This window comes from Molothrus ater, chromosome 9 (genome assembly GCF_012460135.2).
Source record: "Molothrus ater isolate BHLD 08-10-18 breed brown headed cowbird chromosome 9, BPBGC_Mater_1.1, whole genome shotgun sequence".
NCBI lineage: Eukaryota > Metazoa > Chordata > Aves > Passeriformes > Icteridae > Molothrus > Molothrus ater.
Window position 1 is genome coordinate 15,757,182 of NC_050486.2, and position 22,143 is coordinate 15,779,324.

The following is a 22,143-nucleotide window of genomic DNA, read 5'->3' on the forward strand; positions in this document are numbered from 1 at the left end:
TATGACAATCTGAAAACTAACAATGACCCCTTACTTGCACAGGGCTATGTGATTCACAAATTCCTTACTTAACTGATACTTCTTTTCCCCTTACTTTCAGCCAGGCAATCTTGTGTGCTTTTTAAACCAGTGTAAAGGCAGTAAAATGTGTATACATTGAAACTTTTTCTTCCTGGCACTCTATCACTTGGAAAGCAATCTGAGGCTTTTCCATAGGCTGATGTTTTGGCAGTAACTTAAAAAAACCCCAAAAATATAGAAACATGATTTTTGATTATGCTATAAATTGGGATTTTTTCCTTCAGGCAGGCGGAAGGACATGCCAGCTGGACTTTATATGTTGGCTGTTAAAAAGCTTTAGGAGCCAAAATTATAATTAGCTCACTCATATTGAAATATGTTCTCCCTAGCTGTTTTATTTTTTTGCCAGAGCCTGATGCAATTTCTGAAAGATGCAATTTCCTTCAGCACAGGAAATACGCATCATACTGTTGGCATTAAGCAAGCACCCGTGCAGTGGCTGTTGCAGTGCTTGCAGGAGGAGGTGATGCATCTGCTCCCTGGTGCATTTCCAGAGTGTCTGGCTGCAGGGCCTGGTGCAGGGAGCTTGCACCAGCTGGGACTGCTCAGTGCACCAACTGCAGGGATCCACACTCCAGGCATAGGGGGCATGAATTGCCCAGACTTGCAGGAAATGCTTTTTAGAAGCAATCTAGGTGAAAAGCAGGGCTAGTCCAGCAACATATCATCAGTGCAAGAAAGTTGCTTGTATTTCAGCAGCACCTAGTTTTATGTATTATAAAGTAGTGCTTAAGTGCTCATTGAGATCCAGGTGTCACTTATTCAAAATCACTATTGTGCACTGAATGTAAGTGGTGGGAGTGAAGGACTGATAGGCATAGCTGAAAGAATCTTTATCAAGGAACTTTGACAGGAAACATGGACTACAGCACAGGATGCAGATCTGAAAGACATAATGGATACTTACTGGGACAATTAAAGTCTGTTGAGCAGGGCAGTGAGAGTAAAGCTAGTCTGGGAATGTTTTCATTCACCGCCCCCCCCCAATCAATCTTCTGATTTTAGCATAGATGTGTCCACTGTGAGAACTGGTCCATAACTTCTGTAAATCACCAGAGCTGAGAAAGGGAATGGAGGATACTGAGGGAGACGGGATAGCAAATGAAATTTCATAACAAGTCAGACAAAACTCTGCAAGACAAATCCAAATTCTCCTGTTTCACAGTTCAGTGCCATCCAACAGTTCATTTCAATTTGATCTGAAATTGTTACTAATTTTTTCTCCCACTCTTTGGACTATTTATTTGCAAGATGCATATTCAATCATATTAGGAGTGGTAAAATGTTTTTCCCTGAAAATTCTCTCAGATTCTGTGTTTGGTTGATTCCTTTTACTTGCATTTGTTATTTCTCTCTCTGTTGTGGGTGCTTTCCCACGAATGGGGAAGTTTCTCAAAATGAACCCATTTTTTAATTCCATATTAGATATTTATGATGGTTACACATTTGCATATTTTGCTTTGTTTTGTGTAAGAGACTCTTATTCAACTCTTCATTTTACTACTTTCTTCCCAAAGGAATATAAAACTTTCTTTAGGAACATTATTTAGTTTGGATAAAAGACTCATAAACTTCTAGCACTGGAAAAAAATGAAGAGGGAGTGCTCTTAGTAGAAGATGCGTGAGCCTTTTAGGCGGTGCGAGCCGTGCACCGTTGGCAGCTGTGGTTTAGCCGGCTCAGCTCTTCCCCAGCTGAGCTTTAGCCGGCTCTTCCCCAGCTGAGCTTTAGCCGGCCGTTCCCCAGCTGAGCTTTAGCCGGCTCTTCCCCAGCTGAGGTTTAGGCGGCTGTTCTCAAGCTGAGCTTTAGCCGGCTCTTCCCCAGCTGAGGTTTAGGCGGCTGTTCTCAAGCTGAGCTTTAGCCGGCCGTTCCCCAGCTGAGCTTTAGCCGGCTCTTCCCCAGCTGAGGTTTAGGCGGCTGTTCTCAAGCTGAGCTTTAGCCGGCTCTTCACCAGCTGAGGCTGAGCGGCTCTTGCGCTGGCGGGGCCGGGCAGGGGTGGCCGCCCTGGCGTTCGCAGCCCGGCGGGGGCTCCAGGGCAAAGAGAGCCCTCCCCGCGCATCAGCTTGGCACCCGCAGGACTCAAGAGCGTTTTAAAGAGTACTAAATAAGTTTCTAATTATTTCAGCATAAAACTCTATAGTATGTTCATGAATTGATTAACTGATTTTATGGACAGCCTCCCTTCAGATCGAATTCTCTAACTGGTTTTGAAACTGATTCTTTGCAGACACAAGAAACACATGGAGAATCATATTCTTGCAACCACAGATCAATTCAGGTATTTTGGCAGGCAAAAAGAAGAAATTCAAAGCTGGAGTAGAAGAAAGAGCTAAATATTAATGGACCACTTTGAAGTTTGAAGGCAAGCAGTTACTGTTACTCTATGAGTTTGATAGTAATCCAGCAAGTTTTTTCCCAGATACTGGATTTGATGTATGTGTCTTTCCTTAAGATGCTTTGTTAATTTGATTTGTTGAAAGACTAGGGAAAGAAATCATGCTTATAAGTTTGAGTTGAAAACTTTCTTACTAATATTAGAAATATTTTAAGGGATGGTTGAATGCTGACTTGACTTCTTAATGAACAGACATCCAATATCTTAGTTTTGCTTAGATTCCTGAATTCATACAAATATCAGTTATCATCTCTAACTCTGCTTTTTTCACTTAAGAAGAATGAATGCTTTTGAGTGTGTTACCACCAGATAACTGAACAGAATGAAATGTTTAGAATTAGAACTCCAGAAAGTAAGCATGAAGTTTTATTACTTGAAAATTACTGTAGTTTCCATGGTGAAAAATGTAGAAGGATTGTAATACAGTTTGTAACATCTATAAAAAGCATTATTTTGATGGACCATTTTCTATGTTTTGAAATCAATGAAATACAAGTGATTGGAACATGATAACAAATATGAATAGGGTAAAAACTTGAGACCTTTACTGCTTGAAAAAAGGGAGTACTCTGACTTTTATGCTTTATGTTCTGGAAACTATTAGTAGCTGAAATGAAAAATCTTCATTTTCCTATAAGTAATACAGTGACATACTTGTAAAGGTAGTATCTTTTCCTTCTCTTTAAAGCTGGATGTGTATTGTAAAAGCAGTTGCTTTCCACACTTTTTATTGACTTATATCTTCATAACTTTTTTTTAAAACTAGTTTTGCATTAAAATACATGATGCCACCGTAATTCTCTCTGTTGTACATATTTTCACAGGACTGCATGTTGCCAAAGTAATTCTGATTATACTTTCAAAAATCTCTAGTAAGCAAAATGCGGTTTTAACAAATACCTGCTTTGTGCTTTTGGAGGAAATACATATATTTGAGGAAAGGAAGAGAAATTTGCATGTGCTTTAGACCTGATTCAAGGACCTCCATTTAGTATAATAGTACTGATAAGCACTGTTTTGCTATGTCCCTAAATATTTGCCAGAGAGCAGCAAATGTAAACAAAGATCAGTAATCCCCTCAATGTGAGTTCAATGCTAGCCCTTGTTAGATTCCTACCTCTTGTTTTTATGTAGGTAAGACAAGACATGCAAAGGAAATACATGGTTCTCTAGGGCTGTTAGATCTGAATTGAGTTTGCTTTGAAATTAGTATTTTGGAAATAAATTGGTAATAATGTGGTTATAATACCAATAAATTGGTATTGGAAATATTTTTGCTTTTTGAAATTGGTCTGCTTTGCTGTCTTTGCCTAGAATACCTATAGTCCCAAGTCCCAATCCCTATATTCTCCAACAGCTGAGGATATCTCTACTGCAGAAGTTAATGAATGTTTGATGCAAGGACTTACTTTTTGACAATACACTTGTCTTAGTGACCTATTGTGGTCACTAAGTAAAAAGCACTGTCCTACTCTAATATTTCAAGAAGATAATCTGCAAACTCTGGCTGGTGGTGATCATGCCATAGGAGCCAGCAGGAAGTCTGTCATGCTTCATGTATAGTTGGTTAACCATTGGCAGTTACCAAAAACAGCATTACATGAGCATATACAGTGAAAAAGAAGCTAAAACCTTTTGTGGGAAAAAGCAATATAAGAGTGGAAACTGTGACACAAGAAGGGTAAAGCTACACACCCATACAGAAATTCTCTGTATCATTTGGTGGCTTTAGTACAGAGAAGTGGCTGTGTGGAATAACAAACTGTTGTACCTCTGAACTTGCCATTGAATAAAGAATCCTTAAAACCAAAAAATGAGACCATGAATAAATGAATAAGCAATGAGCCATCAGCTGAAAAGAAACAATGGAACACTAGGAAGGGAGAGAAGAATGAAGAGGAGTTGATGAAAAAAAAGGTGCCAAAAAAACCAGAGTCTGTCGGTTTGGTATGAGCAATAGTCCCTAGTTCTCATTAGCTACATATACAGTGCCTGTTGTCAGAGTCCTTTGGTCCTACATTAATTTATTAAGTATTTTGATAAACACAAGACGTGCCAATGGAGACAGAGAAGGGAGGAAGCAATGTCTAGGAGCAGTCATGTAACAAAGGCACAAAATGCAACCAAGGATTCTAAAAGTTTACTGAAATGCATTTTTCATATAATGCAATGATCAAATAACTTTGATTATTCAATGCAAGGATCAGATAAATTTCATTATTCCATAATTATGGAATAACTTTCATTATTCCATAATTCCATTAACTGTCATTATTCCATAATTTTCTAAGTTTAGACACTATTTATATATGATACTAATATTACAGAGATAGTAAATGTACTCATTCTTTTTATGCAGCTCAAGTGACATTGAGGAGAAACCGTGCAATTATCCAACTGTACTGACACCATTAGGGAGCTTGAGCTGGATCACAGGTAAGTCAGATAAATATTTTGGCTTTGTGTATTTGGGTACAGAGCCTGTGGTCAGCAGTTGGTATTTGGCATGCAACAGCCTACTTTATCCATTTTTATGCACCAACTAATTTCCTTGATGTAGGGATTTGGGGATGGTGAAATAATTTCATCAATTATAAGCAAAAAAAAAAAAAAATCTATTTCATCTACTTCATTCTGGATAGCAACTGCATAAAACCTGTCAAAAACATATTGCTTCGGGTTCATCCCTGCTGCAGTTCCATTGATTACAGTGGAGTTAAATCAAAGATGAATCTGTCTGTTCAATTTAAATCTAATGATTGGTTAAAAAGTCGGGGGGAGAGCCCTGTCTAAATCCAGGGCTGTTTTATCCTTGTGTCAGCATTTAATTCCATTTGCATATAAGCCTATTTCCCTTCTCTAAATTTAATTTGTTAGAGCTAGGCCCTCAGCAACAACAGCAACAACAAAGTAATTGCATGCAGTATTGGGCAATGGTGCCAATACAGCATGTGCTATAAAAATGTCTCATGCAAATTTATAAAATGTAGGCATTTGACACTCTGCCTGGTAGCAGGTATCTGGATACTTGAAAAAAACTCTAAGCTTGAGCTTCATGGACATGTGACATCTAATAATAATACACATATGAAGAAGCCTTTTTTTAATATCAGCTATTAATTGTGTCTGTTTCACCAAAGGAAATAAGATATCCATGTCTTGTATGACCAATAGGAACATTCTAGAGTTTCACTGTGATGAGATAAAACTGGCTGAGGCTTAGTTCTCAGGCTGCACTAGATATCATCTGTGACTTTGCACAAGGTAATTTGCAGTGTGACTTAGCAAGCTTGTTTTAAACTGGGGAGGAGTGGTTGGCATTGTCACAATATACCTTGTTTGTTTAGCTGCTACACTCCACTGCAGGACTGTGTTCTCATATCCTCGAAACACAGAGCCCATCTTCACTGAGACCTTTCACCTGGCCATTTTTAAATAAAAATACTCCTGTTGAACTTAACCTGATCAGCAGTCATTCCAATTCAGCTGTTCTTCCAAAGGTAGTGGTACCTGCCTTAAGTTGATAGAATCCTTTATTTGCCTTTTCCCTATCCTAAATATTTTATTGCACCCAAAGGGGAAATCCTCAAATCAAAACATTTTGTAGGATTTGAGTTTTTCTTTCTGCTTTAAACCCCAGCTTTTTCATCATACATACTGATGCAGCAAAACTAATCATGGTCATAGATTCTTATATATTGTCAATTTTGCCCAACTTCATGATCTGTTGAGAAGAGGTCACTTCAGTTTCACCATTTGTGGAAAGAAGACACTGATGCTAAGGGTTAAATATATTGACCTGGGACACTGTGCAATTTTATGCAAATAACAAAGCCTGGAAGAGAAGCCAGGTTTTCTGAATTTGGGCTGCATGATGTGGGACTAACTTATAGAGAGTGGAGAACAAACACACATCCTCCTACTTTCTGATTTCTGTGTTTAGATAAATCAGGTGATTTCCTAATATATCAGATCTTTTCAATACAGTCTGTTCCTCTTGTGGCCAGGAAAGCTCACTATTACCTCTGTTACTTGTTCCCATTACCTCTCATTGCACTTACAGCCTATCCTCAGTAGGATTAGAAGGCACTCAGGACCTTTCAGGAGGCACTTACCACTTTACAGGATTAGGATAAGCCTACCTTTGATGTTTTTGTGATCATACCCATCTGTCATAGCTGAACATGGTGAAGTAGGCTTTATTTTTATTTATTGTTCTAATTATGTTTAAAAGGTCAAATATATTTTTTTCTCAGTTTGCCTGCTTTTCTTTAAAAAATCAATGAGGATGTGTTGTTTTTCAATACATATGCTAACATTTGAAAAGTAAAAAACCCATGGTTAGAATTGGCAAATAGAGATGTGGTTTCACCTGATTTTAAGGTTTAACAATTGTACTCTATGTCACACTCCGTCCTCTTCTTCCATCCATATATTCATTACAAATGTCAGATAAGGCTAATCCTTCATGTGACATTACTACAGATGGTTACACTGGGGACTTAAACCAGATGCTGATAGTCTGGATAATCTGGATAAAAGCTGGTAACCTAAAACAAATCCATTTTGTATATTACTCATGCTAACAGTTAAGATTTATATATAAATCTTTATTACCCTTTAACACTTTACATAACTCTTTTGCTTTTCTCTTTCTATAATTTCAAAGGTGTTATTATAGAGAAGATTCTTCTTCATGTCTCACTGTCCTAACTCATCTAAATCATGCCTGTATGTATGTAATAAGATTTAGGGAGGGGAGAGACTTTCTAGATAAGAATGAACACTACATTTATCTTTTGTTTTAAAATTCCCATTGGGTTCAAAATTTGCACTGGAAAGTAACTTTAATTTACTTTCATAAAAAGAAGTTTAATAAAAGCATTAACAAAAGTAACTCCCTTCTGTACTTTTGAAGAGTCTTTGAAATTCTGTGTTTTGGATGGGAGCTTATAGGGATGTCTTCTGCTGGGTGGCCCAGACCTCTGACTACACTTGAGTGTACCCATTTTTCTGTCTATTTAAGAAGAATAAAATCCTATCTTAGATGAGATTTACTCTGAATATCTTTATTCTGAATGTATATATATTCAGAATATAGAATATATATATGAACATATATCTGAATATGTTTATTTTTTCATTTAGTAATGAAGTTTGTATTTTGAACTGAGAGATTCACAAAGACTTGTTAGTCTAGGAAGAACTCTTGGGTGTGTGTTAAGCAGCTAATTATTTACATGGGAAATTCTGTGACATAAACATACTGGATCCTTTCTTGCCCACCTATGACTATCACTGAATGCTGTCCATGGCTGGAGGAATCGGAGAGGAAGATACTGGGTTATTGTTTGTAACTTAGTGTAATGTTATTTTGGGCTCTTTCAGCTGTACTACTTTTTATTTATTACTAGGTTTTGTTTCTAAACTGGTCACTAGTCTGGAAGTATAGGAAAGTAAGTTTACCAGGCACCTGAGCTAGGCAATTATTGTGTAGCTTTTCATCTGTTGCTTGCACACTTGAGATTTAGATTAGGGTAAGCAACTTGACCAGGTCTCCATGCAGTAAATGATCTCGGGTCTAATCTGATCTCCCTTTAATCCAGTGAGCTATGAGGGCAGTGGTCTGGAGCATGGTTCATGGAGCATGGTTTCTGTGATTTGCTTCTAAGCCTGTTTTGCCCCTAGTGTGTACTACAGGAACAGGTAAAGAAGTCAAGGTCCCTGGTCAGCCAAAGCACATGCAGTACTGAAGTTTTAATATTGGGATTAATACAGCCTTCTGTTACCAAAGCTTCTCAGCTGGACAATTCTCATAGTCTTTAGCAGCATAGCTAGTAATGACTATCTCTCTCAGAGTCCTTATTGTTTCACTGATTCTAAAAGTGTATAGATCACACCATTGATTCAAATCAACACAGTTCTATTGAAATCAACAGAATTCATAACCCTTATACCAGTGGAGAACCTTGATCCTTCCCTTCATGTATGGAATGATACAGCAGTGAAGAATACTGCTCATTGTGAGTCAAGTAATTCTCAACAAGTTACTGAAATTGTTTAGAAGAGTAGTAAGTCATTAGGCCTTAGAGCATACTGCAAGCATATATGGTGCAAACCTTCTGCATCAATGGAGATGAGTAAAGGCTTACTGTCCAGATATTTTCTGTTGATAGTATACTGTTATCAAATACCATCATAACTGTTGTTCATTTTGGGACCATAAACCTTTATAGTGGAAGAAAAGGTAAATACTTTGGTCTGAAAGGTTAGCCAGAGGAAGACAAATTATTGCAGATGTAGAAAGGTGAAAAAGGTGAGTAATTACATGAACTATTGCAAGCAAGGAACCAAACTCTTACAATTATGTGTTTTGTGGCAAATGCAGTCTTGGTGGGCTGATACACATTACCCTCAATATCATAATTAATAGTGGTAATGTTATTTTTAGTGTTTGTGGTAATCAAAGAGTGGAAGCAATAACTGGATCTATTTGATAGCAGCATTTGACTAACCTTTGACAATTACTTTTTTAAGCGTAAATTTTTAAATTGTGACTTTAAACAGCAGCACTTCCTTGATGATTTATTTTAGAGGCTTATTGAAAGTATGAAAATAGAATGAAGTTCTATTATTGACCATATAGATGTGGTTGAAAGACCTGTGCACGGGGCAGATATTTTGCTACCATCTGTTCCACTTTAGAGGAAATGCCCAGTTCAGCAGAGCTATTTCTTTGCATGTTGTAGGCCTGGAAATTCCATTTCAGCACTATAAAGTCTGATTGGTCAAGAATGAAACATCACTATCAGGAATGCTGTTTAGTGGAGTATGTATGTATGGAAATTACGTCCTGGTGTAGAGAGGGTCTTGGGTTATGTGTATTTTATGATCCACATATCTCTAATTCATCTTTTCCTTTTGAAACATAACACATGTTTGAGCTTCACTGATATGGGTTCCTGCTTATTATAGTTAATGGATTATTCATCCTCTTTGTCCTTGACATAATCCTAAGTATGTGCATAAAACTCAGATCATGTTGCTCATAAAAACCAATCAGCCCAGAGTTCTTCTGCAAGGTGTTGAACATTCACCCAGAGCAGATGGTAAAGATAATGTTTAATAAAGAGTTAGAGGATTAGTTGGAACAAAAATAAGCTAAGAGAAAGGGATAATTTCATTTCATATGAAACTCCATGACATTTCATGTACCCAAGGACTGATTAAAATTATGCCAAAAGCTGCTCTTTTTGGCCAGTTTGTCCTAATACTGACCCTGCTTATGTTGTCAGCTGCTGTATCTGCATGTGTTATTTTACCACTCTCTGAATAACTCAAAAGAAAGCTCTTCTGATTCTCCTGTGGCAGGGAAAAGTAATTCTTAATTAAATAGGAAGAGGAGAGATGATAGGATTCTGGTAAATGTGATGAATATATTTAAAAAACTGATACCTCAACTGAGGTTTAGAAGAAAAGTTTTGTAGGTAATTTTAAACATAAATAAATTTTAAATGGTAGTTTTCATAATATGTGGAGTTAAGCTTTGGTTTGCCTTGAATATTTAGATGCTGAATGGAAAACAGAGCAGGGAGTAGTCCATAAATGATATTCAGTCTTGTTTTAGGAAAATTTATTTTTGCTATCAAAAACATAGTGGAGTAGCCAAACCTATAGATTTTGCATATTGCATAACATATGTAATGAATGTCCAGTTGTTCTTTAATAAGGCTTAATAATAGAAATTGAATAAAACAAATCAGAAGCAAATATTTTACAGTTATGGTATTTCTGGGCCCACGGTTATCTACTACAAATTTAAGATTTATAAATCAGAATCTCTGACGAAATGTGTCAGGTATGGATGCTGCAGAAACAAGTAAGTGGAATTTACTTGTAAATGCAGTGTCCTTTGTTCTGAACACAAAATTTAAATTATTTGAAGCTGTTCTCATAAATAAACACATGTTCTTTTAAGAAGACATTTTAGAATGGTTGGTGGGAGACAGAAGACAACTCTTTCTTTTAATTTTATGGCACAAGAGCAAAACAGGGTCAAAATCCAAGCCATTAACTTACTTTACTGAGACTCAGTGGTCACTGAAGCATAAAACCAGATGTAAGCATCTCTGGACTCATTCCAGCTGAAGCTTAAAGCTCTGACCAGTCTTTAATGGTCGAGAACTGTTAGCTGCTTCTGTAACGCAGGAAGACAAAAGTATTCTAGAATCAACATAATGGCTTTTGCACTGAAGTGGGCCAAAGCCAAAACCTTTGAAAGCCTCTTGATATTTGCTGGCTTGGGTAATATTACTACCTAGTACTTCCAGAATTCCGCTGAAATCTTCTCAAAACCTGCTCTGCATTTTATAGCCATTTCCTGTGCTTAAGACAGTGTTTGGATCCCTAAAATAAACACCCTAAAGTAGTTTTCTGCTCCAGATTATTCCTAACTTAACTTATGCTCCTGTTGTTTCTGAAATTAGTTACTTTTGAAAATGTTGCATTGGCCACTTCAAAGAGCTGAGTATATTTAAAATAGTCTGAATTAACATAAAAATAGCAAGACACAGTTAAGAATGAACTGGAAATTATTGAAATCTTAATTTCACTGACAATAATTGTAAATATTTTATTACAAGATGCAGATTTAGCTGACTAATGGTTGTGAAACACATTACTATAAATCTTATTTCCCAATTTCCTTCAGTCTGTTAAATACTTGTCCATACTTCATTGTAGCCATCTTTTGAAATCACAGTGGCAAGAATAAAGCTCAGGATGTCTGTCAGCTGATACACAGTATCAGCATGAGATAGTGCAGCTCAGCAAGAAGAGAGGGTCATATCACACAGCTGAGATGAGACATAGATAAGTCTAAAGCAAGTTATGGCTTTATCTCGTCTTAACCTTGAACCAGATGCCCTTCCAAAGCCCTCCCTTCCCCCCCATCCCTCCATGCTTGTAGTGCACTACAGCTGTGCTCTAACAAACAGCTAGAATGAACAAAATTGGAGATGGGAGAAAGGCAGCCTTAAAAAGGGTATTTTTTAATTCCAAACATGTTTCTTAAAGTGTACAGATAGAAATAAATTGATTGACTAGCTGAATTTTGAAATAGAACAAGCGAGTCAGGTATGAAAGGACTTCTGTTTAGCACTTCATGTTAGTAGAAAACTGATAGCAATGAAATGTGTTGTGAAACAAAATATTTTTAACTTGTTCATATTTTTAATTTAAATAATATTCCAACCACAATAAACCCCAGAAATTGTGGTCATTGAGGAGTGGGTAGGCATTCTAATTCTTTCCCAGATGGTGAATGATTAATGTGCAAGTAATTTCTCCCAGCACTTGGAATGTTCTTCACCTTGGAAGTCCCTTCAGTTACTCACTCTCCAGACTGCCAATTAGTGTGTTCACATCATCCTCAGATAATGCTTTTTTCACCTATCTGTATTTTTTGGTCTTGGAAAGGAAATGTCAGAAAATAAACTTTGCTTTATATTTCTTCTACTTTGTTTTTTCCAACTACTGCCTTTTCAAAAGCCTTCAGAAATCAAATGTATGTGGCTGCTTTTTATTTCCCATTTTATCTGCAGTGGTTTCCTAGCTTTCGTTCTCCAGCTCTAGTGTGTCCTTTAATGGGGTCTCTGTGCTTCTTTCTTCACAAGGTGAACACTTTCTTCACTTTTTTATCTGAATTATACACTCATACCTCATTAAGACATTTTTGGGTTTTGGTAGCTCTGGGATAGGTGAGCTAAGCACTCCTACCACTAAGCATACCACATTTTGGATGTGTTTCTTGTATGCATAGTTATTGCTAATAAAAAATATTTTTTTTTCTAAGGCTCTTATATTCAAATTAATAATCTTTTTTTTCATTGTTAGATGCTTGTCCAAAGGAAGGTTAAAGTTATACTTGAATATCATGAGACAGTAATTTTTTTAACAGAAAACCCACAAATTATTCATTGGCCCAATGTAAGTCTGAAACACACCCTTGTGAAGATAATAACTGGGATGATAAGTGCTTTTCTCTAGCAATAGTTTTGCTTCCTAGTTACATCAATGGGTTTTAATAAAGAGATATCATGCTGCTACAAGAAACTATCTAATGATATTTCACAAACTGCTTTTCCCAACAGGAAAGAAAGCCAGTAGCAGCTAAAGTCACTGCTTTTCTTTACAAATATTCTTAATTTTTATCTCATTTTAGACTAGGGGATCTCCAGAATAACACAGTATACCACATATTCCAAAACTCAGAGTACAGCGAGATTTTCTCTTCCTCTCCAATTTCTGAGGTCCCTGCTGAAGATTTACTGTCTTAGCAGGCCTGATGTAAGTTCATACCCGAGACAGATCTCAGTCTGTAGCTGCAGTTCTATACCCAAAACTGTAGCAACAACAACTTAGTTCCTGCTGGTAGATTATTGCTGCACCTGTGAGTTCTTAAATTAGCCCCAGCTGGACTAGCTGGGACCTACCAGCCGGCAGTGGGGAGCAGCAGTGTGAGGAACTCTCCAGCTTCTCCATCCCGTGCTTTTGAATGGAAAAACAGCAACAAGGCAGGAGAGGAAAATTCAGGTTCTCTTTCCTCGCACAGGAAATAACCCTTACTCAGTTTAAGCTGCATCAAAGCCATAGTCTAGCACCCACTATACAGATAAATATTATAAATATTTATCTGCATACTGCAGAAATATCACTGACATACTCCCTTCTTAATTTGGAAGATCTCCAGTCACCTGAAGTAAACTATCATTTTTCACCACTTGTGGCATCTACTTTCTCCAGATATGCAAAAAAAAAAACCCCAAAAAACCCAAACAAAAACCCCAAACCTCGTGCAGAAGAAGAACTGGAAAAATCCCATTATAAAAAGATATTTGAAAGGACTGGGTTTTTTCTGTTCAGTAAATAATAGTTTATTTTTAAAATAGTACATGCTATGCCCTTCCATAAATATCCTCTTCTGGAAAGCCCTATAAAAGAGGAATGAATTACATGCTTTAAGGATGCCCTTCATTAGCATAATTAGAGAAGCAATCCTGTCTTCTTCTTTCTTCTGAGACAGCACATACCATCTGACTTGGCTTGGCTTGCCTTGCCTGTGCAAGTCACACTGAGCTGGCTGCTACTTTGGCCAGTGAGAACATGGAGAAGCTGGAGACAGAAAACAGTGGATCCCCATAGTTTCAAGTAACATCATGTTTTGCAACCTCCTTTCTTAAAGAAAGTATAGAAATTGCTCCAGGTTTTCAGTGAAGAGCGGTAAGATGCAAAATGTATTGCTATTCCCCAGAGGTTAAATTAGTGGGTAGGAAGGATGCCTTGCTTGTTTGTAATTGCCAATTAAAAAAATTTAAAGGAAATGTTTTGTTTTAAACAATTCTATCCCCTTTTGAATGTGGGCAGATGGGTACATATGAAAATCAAACTTACAATATTTCCAACGCATATAAATCCAAGTATAACACTTTTAATCTTTAGCAGATAAGTATTTACTGGGGACTTAGCTTCATTCTATTTCCTCAGCTGTGCTCTTGATGGTATAATGGAGCTGTTTGTGACATTAGGGGTGGTGGATTTGATTTTGCTTCAGGTTGACATTTCATGGCACTACGTGTGAAAAATTACATCGTCAACAAAGCTTTCCTTGCTGGAGCTCTTGGACACAACAATAACACCTTCTCATGCTGATTGGAGCCTGTATGATGTCTGAGTGGTTGCTTTGCTGTTCTTTTTGAGTCTTTGACACTTACCCTGTTGCCATCGGATGCTAAAGATAAGATGGAAGAGCAAAAAATGTAGAAAAAGGAAAACAAAAAAGGCTACATATTGGTTTTGTGTACATTTAAGTGGCATTATTTAAGCAGGTCAGTTCTCTTGCAAATCAAATGAAAATGAAGTGCATGGAGGATAGCTGGAATAGGTATATCTATCATTACTAATCTGGACTAGGATTTCTTTCTATTGAAGCTACAGGAATTCATATAAATAGGGGACAGTTTTCATTAATTTTCAATGTTTCTGAAATATATATTTTCATATGCATAAATGTTGAATTGTCAAGCATGATAGAAGATTGTAGAGACTGATTGCCTTGTGAATCAACAACAATGAGGCCTTTTCCTCATGAAACTGAGAGCCTTGGATTATAAATCAAAGGAAATGAGGGCAAACTAAGAGTTAATGCGTGGCAAGGTTGCTTAAGATCAAGAGTGCAGTCTGTCTTTTACAGAAATACTGGTCTTATTGAGGCAAAATTTGGTGATACCAGCACATGGCCTTGCCACAGAGAAAAGATAAATTTAGATTGAATGATTTCTCAGTTAAACAGGGACCAACAGGGAGTTTATAATAAAACAATTTACGCTTACTTTGGAATATGACAATGGCAATTTTTCTTGTGCTGAAAACAAACCATTACTGATGTATGTTTGAGACCCAGCAGGAAGCTTTCTAATGCAGACTCTTTCCACATCTATCCAGTAGCAGATGTAATTTTTCTAAGTTTTGTAGCAGTATATAACACCACGTATTATTACTCTGGTCACATTTTCCTATCATGGTGAAAAATCTAGATTTGTTAGGAATCCCCTAGAAGTGATGTATGTCCCTCAGCCTTGAAAGTTTAGCTCTTAATGAATTAAAGACTTACATTCACTTTTCTGTTTTTACATTTCATTAAAAATATTTGTGGTGTAATCTCTGATTCTAAAAAATTTATGAGGTAACATTTTGACATATGTAATAGCAATTTTTGATTCACATGCTCTAATGTAAATCAGGAGGGGTTCCTTTGTCAATGCAGTAAATCAAGGTGAAAGGACTGACTTCCTTTTTGCAGGAAATTTTAGTTCAATTCGAAATGCCTGACACGAGAAATATTTATATTTCTTGTGGCTTATTTTAGCTGTGTAACAGGAGGAAAGGTTTTCAGTATTTCTGATCTAAATCTGAGGCCTCAAATTTCTATTTTTGTCAGTATGGATACAGCCAATCCCACCAGATTGGTACAGTAGAACCCATGGACAGAGAATCGCATGTAAGAGCAACCAGCCTCTCAGGGGATGTCCAGGATCACTTCAGGTCAGATGGGACTATTAGTGCTCCCTAGCATCAGGCAGAGATGTCTCTAAGACTTCCTTGCTGAATGAGATGACACTGATACAGCTTATTCTGAACTAGAGAAATAGCTGTCATTTTAAAGCTTGGGATCTTGAAGAGCTGCCCATCTAAAGGAATGCTTTGGTTGTTTGGTATTGGTGTGCACCATTGATTTATGGGAGAAAAGTTAGCAGAAATTAATTTTAAAGTATTGATAATTGCACTGAAATTTCAGGGCAGGCCCAAGGGGAACACATTCTTCTGATTTCTAGATTATATATAGCAACATCTTGATGCTATTATGATGATTACCCCTTTGCAATTGATATATCTTAGCACAAGAACGTAACATTCCTAATGAGATATAGCAATAATTTACCTGTCACAAAATGATCTTTTCCCTCGGAAGTGACAGTGTCTTACTGTTACAAATATGTACCCATTGACTAAAGCACTAATGAATACAGGTCTAGCATTATCATATTTAGATATTTATGCCATTTGATAAAGTGTAGAACTTGATCTGCATCAAAACTATTCATATAGTGCATGAATCCTAGTGCATGAATATTAAGGCAGTGAGGATATCTTTTTTTTCCTGGCACACAGAAGGCTTGAGCTACTCAGGAAATAGCTGAGGTAAATGAAGAGATTTTTCAAAGGAGACTAGAAGCATTAAGCATTGCACTCTTAATATAAGTTTTTTAAGCAATTCCTTTTGGAATTGCCATTCTCTGAGCCATTGTTCCTGTTAAGGTTCAGTTCTGTACTTCTTCTTTAGGCTTTGAGCCCACACATTTATGTGGGGTTAATTTTAAACATGCAGGCCTGTGGCCTTCAATAGCCACATCTGTATGCATTTTCAGAAACAGAGCTGTAGAAGAAATTCCCATTTATTTTGATAGGAATTCTGCCTGAATGCGGCTTGAGCTCTTGTGTTACTAAAGCCATTTTTTGACACTCCAGTTGGACTGTTGTAACTAGGGAGAAGTTAATTCAGTGAGAGAAATGTGTATTGCAAGTTTTGCCACATTTATCAGAGGAAAACTGTTTTCTTACTGCTGAATTTCCTTAGTGATGTAGATTTAAGTTTACTTCATTACACCTGGAGTAGTTGATACATAGTTTAATGTCAATATTAACTAAATTTTGTACTGTTGCTTTTGCGTTATTTTGCTTCCTATGAGTGTGATGGGAGAGATGGCACAAATCTTCAAAATACACATTTTATGTGATATGCACCACTGGGAATTATTTTATAACCATTCTATACATTTTAAAAGTACTGTATAACATGGTATTTCTTTGCTGTATTGTGATTTTTGGTCATTTTCTTACAAAATCAATGAGGATGACTTTCAATACTTGAATAGAGTATTGACCAGATGTTTAGAAGTGTGTTTGAACTGTGCATATAACTGCTGGTCAAAACCTAATGATAACCTAATAACCTTATGTGGCTCGGACTTCCAGAATTTGGAAGTCAGCTATTAAGAAATATTTTAGGATTAAGGTTACTATTTTAACACAATACCTCCTGCATATTGGTTTGCAGGATCTAATGGAGACCTGGACTTGTATTATTTTGTGGTAGTGCTGCACTTACTGGCATGAAACTAGATACTGCAGTATTTGAACAGAACTGGGTTTTGAGGTGAAAGAGAATCTTAAGGTGCAAAATTTCCTACATTATGTGAATAGTGCATGAAAGTTTGTGAACTACTCTTCAGCAGCGTTATGTCTTTAAACAGGTAGAGGGCAGGGCTTGAGATTGATAGCTACAGGACTTTAGACACATTTGCAGCCAATGCAGCAGAGTTCCAGAGTACCCTTCACCTACAGGACTGGGTATGATTTCACTGGAAACATCCTCTCCACATGTTTTCTGTATGAATGAAGAAAATTATCTGAGTGTGGGTTTGAGCAAGCACTATTGGGAAGCACCTGCTAACTCCAGCTACAGCCCATCTTTAATAACAGTGATGGTTTGTATTATGTTGCTTAAAAAAGCACTTTAATTTCAGAAAACATTGAACTGGCTTTAACTCTATCAGTACTATCCCAATATATTGCTTTTTAAAACTAGAAATGTTTAAGAATTTCTGAAAATTCATGTCACTGGTGCTAGGCTGTCACACTGGCTCTGTTCTGTAGGAGAAGGATGCAAAGTGTGCCATGAGATGACCCCAAGTACAAATCTGTATGAAGGACTGGGGAAAGAACACAAGGGGAGATATTTGAGGTGGCTGATAGGAAATCCTCTTGGTTAGCATTTACCTTTCCTCCACATTTACACACTAACATTAAAAGTATTGATGAGATAGAAGAGAGTCCTGGGTGGCTCATAAGTCCTTTCAGTATATAACAAAATACTGCAGTATTGTATATCTCCATCTGTTTTAGTACATGTTTCCTACAGGGAACTTAGGCCAGCTTACACCTGATAATTTCTGGACAATACTAAAGTAGAATAGACTTAAACTTGTATGATGGCAGTGAAAAGCCCTATTTATTTGTGCCTTGACCATCCATGAGCAGAGTTTGTCCAGAATTAATATTTTTTGCTAAAGGCATTAGAATCACTTGAATAATTCTGATACAAACTAAGTTTGGATCATCTTATTCTAACACCTCATCAGCCAGAGTAATGTGATGAAAAATGTAACTAGTCACTTTGTCTGGGAAGATAAGGAGAGTACTTCTTTGAAGTGATTGGAAGACCTCTGATATGTGTGAGGAAAAGAAAACCTATTCCATTTGTACTGAAATATGCAGAGAATCTTTAAACTGCTAAAGTGGTCCATTATTAATATTGAGCAAATATGTACCAAAAAAGCACACAGAAGGTATGTAATATAAAGAGGATGCAAAATATTTCTTCAGTACTATTACTTATTTTCTGTTACATGACCATATTTGTATCTGCTTTATAGGCAAACCATTTTCTTTTGAAAAAAAATCTCAACTCATACATCACATAATTTCTGCTACAATAAAATGAACATGCCTTTAAAATGCTGCATGGAAAAAATTTTTTTACAGCCCCCCCAAAGGCTGGACTTAGATAGCTGAAAAAACTGAGGAAGAAAAATTATATGCAAAAGGGCATCACTGACCCAAATATTGGCCGTATTTGGGTACTTAGTCTTTTGGTTCTGATATTACAAGCAGATTGATACAGGCTAGTAACTAGCATGTAGAAATGAGCCATCTCTGAAGTATTTAACATTTATGCAAAAGCATAAATGTCAGAGTTAATTAGCAAAATAGGTGCAGCAACAATTTTACATCTGTAAAAGCTGATATAAATGAATATTTTAATGATGTAATGATGTATACTAAAGCTCCTGTGAGTTTGAAAGCTATTGACAAGTTCTTTTATGTACTCAGTGTACTACCCGCTCAGCAGTACACTGTCATTTTAGAGTAATTGCCCAGCAAACTTTTAAAATGCTGTCACAAAAAAATTGCTAAAACAGAGGTAGCTCTTTAATTTGTCTGTCACTTTTTCTGTCACTCCTACTGCACTTTATGTTGAGTGCAAGTTTAGCTGTCACATTGGAAGTTCTTCCACATATTTTCACAGATTGGGTTGAGGCCATGTTGCCAATTTGTCCTACAATGTTAAGGAAAGTTTTAAATAAAAATATTTTGTACACGCTTCTTTTACTTCTACACATTAATATAGAAGATTAGGAATTATTCCTCCTATAGCTGGAGAAACTATTTTGGATTTGTAAAACAGAATGAGTTTCACTTGAGATGATGATTTCTCCAAATCCAGCTGTTTCATAGGAGAATATATATGTGTGTGTGTGTGTGTGTGTGTTATGTGTTTTTTTTTAACATATATAATACAGCTGCTTAAGGCTGGTTAGTAGTTGATGTTCTGCCCAGGTACAGGTTCTTAAAATGAAGATTTTTCTGTTCATAGAAGATAAAAGGGCCACAGTGGGAAGTTTCAGAACAACTTACCTCAGACTTCAAGTGGCCAGGATGCTCAGCTGGAATGTGAAAGAATGCTAAGGGAAGAATGAAAACATTTTTGTAGTGTTCACTGATTTATTCAGATAGGAAACAGTAAAACATCTGGAAACTTTGATTTTTCATTAGATGGAAAGACTTTTCTTTACAGTTCTAGATCCAGGAAGTTTCTTGTGCATTAGCTATTCTTGTGTGATGCTGGAGGCAAAATGGCAAAAACATAATCCAATTTTTTGCACCTTTTCTAAAAGATTTTATTTTCTGCTTGCCTTTTTAGGGAGGCGCTTCCAAGCAGTAAGATTCCATGTTATCTCTCAGGGCAGAGTAGAAGTATAAGGCAGCTATGTCAGACAGCAAGTTCTATGCCAAGAAATGGGGAAAAGTTGCTTTAAGGCCAGGAGATAGTTATGCAGCCACCAGACTTCCATGTAGTTAGCATTGTATTGTGCAGGATATTCTGAGATCATGAGCAAGAAGTGAGAGGAACTGAGTCTGTTATCCTTCTTTTAAAAGAAACTTAACTGTGGCATATATTGCAGACTCCGCAATTGAAATTGAGTGCAAAATTCTGAAATGCAGCAACTTGATCAGCTAAATGCTCTTACTGCTGGAAAATGGTTTGTGCTGTCTGAATACCATCACAATTGGAAACTGTATTAGGAGGAAACAGCTGAAGTTCATCATGACATGGATCACTTTTTTTTCTTACTCCTTAGAAAGACTTTTCATATTTAGTTTTCATACTTTTTGAGGGTAAGAGAAAAAAATTACTCTCTATAGTATTACTTTTTGATTTCGGTGAAAGGAAGGATGCATTTTGATTTTCACCATCATTTAATTCTCTCAAGTAAATAGTTACAAAAATAAAAATGAATAATAAAAAAATATGAAGAGCCAGGTATGATTTATACATTTAAATTATGGAAAAACCCCTTCTTTTAACATACAGAGTTACTAACAGTTTACACATTTGACTGTAGGGGGAGTGAATATTCATAATAAGAACAATTTCACAGTATGAAATGGCAGTAGTTACTGACAATCTGTAGATATCAAAGAATGAGCACTGGCACATTAATAAAGAACTTAAAAGCAGATCCACAGTCTAACATCTTAGGAGCTATAAAACTACAACTTCTACACGAGTCATATGTTTGAACTCCAAACTATCTTATAAAATTTAGCTGGAACACATTTTTCTTGACACAAATGAGTATATTAATTTCCATAAGATATTATCTCTTACCATATATTTAATTCAGATTCTCTTTCTACTCCCACTAAAATAATTGCTTACAATATATTGACTTGATTTTATATGGCTAATTAGAGCAGTGGATGGAAAAAAAATAGGTTTGCAGGTAATAGTGAAATTAAATATGTTAATCTGTAGCTCAGTGCACACATTTTGTATAAGCTTTAATTTGCTATATAAATTATAGTTCTGCATTTATAAAATGCCCTTGAAAGAATGTCCCATTTTTTGAATACTAATACCATGGGAAACAAATATACAAAGCTTTTAGCTATAGCTATGTTTGCATAAATTAAGACAACTAGTCAGTCTGAATATCCAACTGCAGATACACTTTCAAAAGATATTCTACAAAGAGTTGGTAGGACTCTGTATATTTAAGATTTTCATTCAGTTAACAATGTAGCAGTCCTTCATAATAGGCAAGTACATTTTGAACAATGAGGCATAAATAGTATAATAAATAGGCTGTGGTTTATCAGCTAGAGCACAGAACAATTATTTCAAAAGGCTCTGAACTAATTTCTCTCTGAGCTGGTAGCGAATATCTCCACTACTGGTCTGCTTTACAAGTTTATTCTACAAAAAGCTGGTATGACTCTCAGTGTAGCTGCCCAGTGCAGTGTATGTATTTTGTGAGATGGCTGCAGTGACACGTGCTATTCTCCACATAGATTTTGGTAACCTCAGCAAAAAGACTAGTAGTTTCAACCTTTAAAAAAAAATCCTCACTATTTAGAAAACCCTCTGTCCATGTGAATTTAGTTCAGAGTCACTAATGATAGAGAGAAAGCAATTAGAAAATTTGTGTTGCAGAGTATATCCTAATTTCAGCTTACAGTCTTTTACTAAGAAGGAGAAAGGCATATGTATGGCAATACACTTTTATGCTTCTTTCATAGTCAGGGTGGTCAAAATATTCTCTCTTGTTTAGGCAATGGCAGTAAATTGGCATCAAATCCTTAAATAAGAAAAAGAACCTAAATCCTTTCTGTATCTGGCTCAGGAACAGTATCTCTACTGGAGTTATACAGACACGTTGTGGAATGCATAGGAAACACTGCATAGCATTCAAAATGCATCCCAGGGAATGTTTATTTTGAGGCAGCATCCTAATTAATTTTTATTTTCTTTGGCTCTGTATCAGTAGTCAAGATCTTGTATGCTCTAGACAGAAGAAAGCATCACTGGTCAGAAGGTTTTTGATGAGTCTGTGACTTAGACATTTAATAGTGTTAGAGTATTAACATTTCAGCTATATTTTATTGCTTCCTTTACCATCTTACGAGGCAGCAGTATGCTCTGCGTCTT

General features: G+C 36.4%; 1 long non-coding RNA gene across 1 annotated transcript in view; it reads left to right on the forward strand.

The window, feature by feature from the left end:
* LOC118689582 (uncharacterized) overlaps positions 1–22,143 on the forward strand; it is a 489,442-nt gene that overhangs the window by 28,550 nt on the left and 438,749 nt on the right. The window contains exon 2 of the long non-coding RNA XR_008508531.1: positions 4,834–4,910. This is a non-coding gene — a long non-coding RNA (uncharacterized LOC118689582). The remainder of the gene's footprint in view (positions 1–4,833; positions 4,911–22,143) is intronic.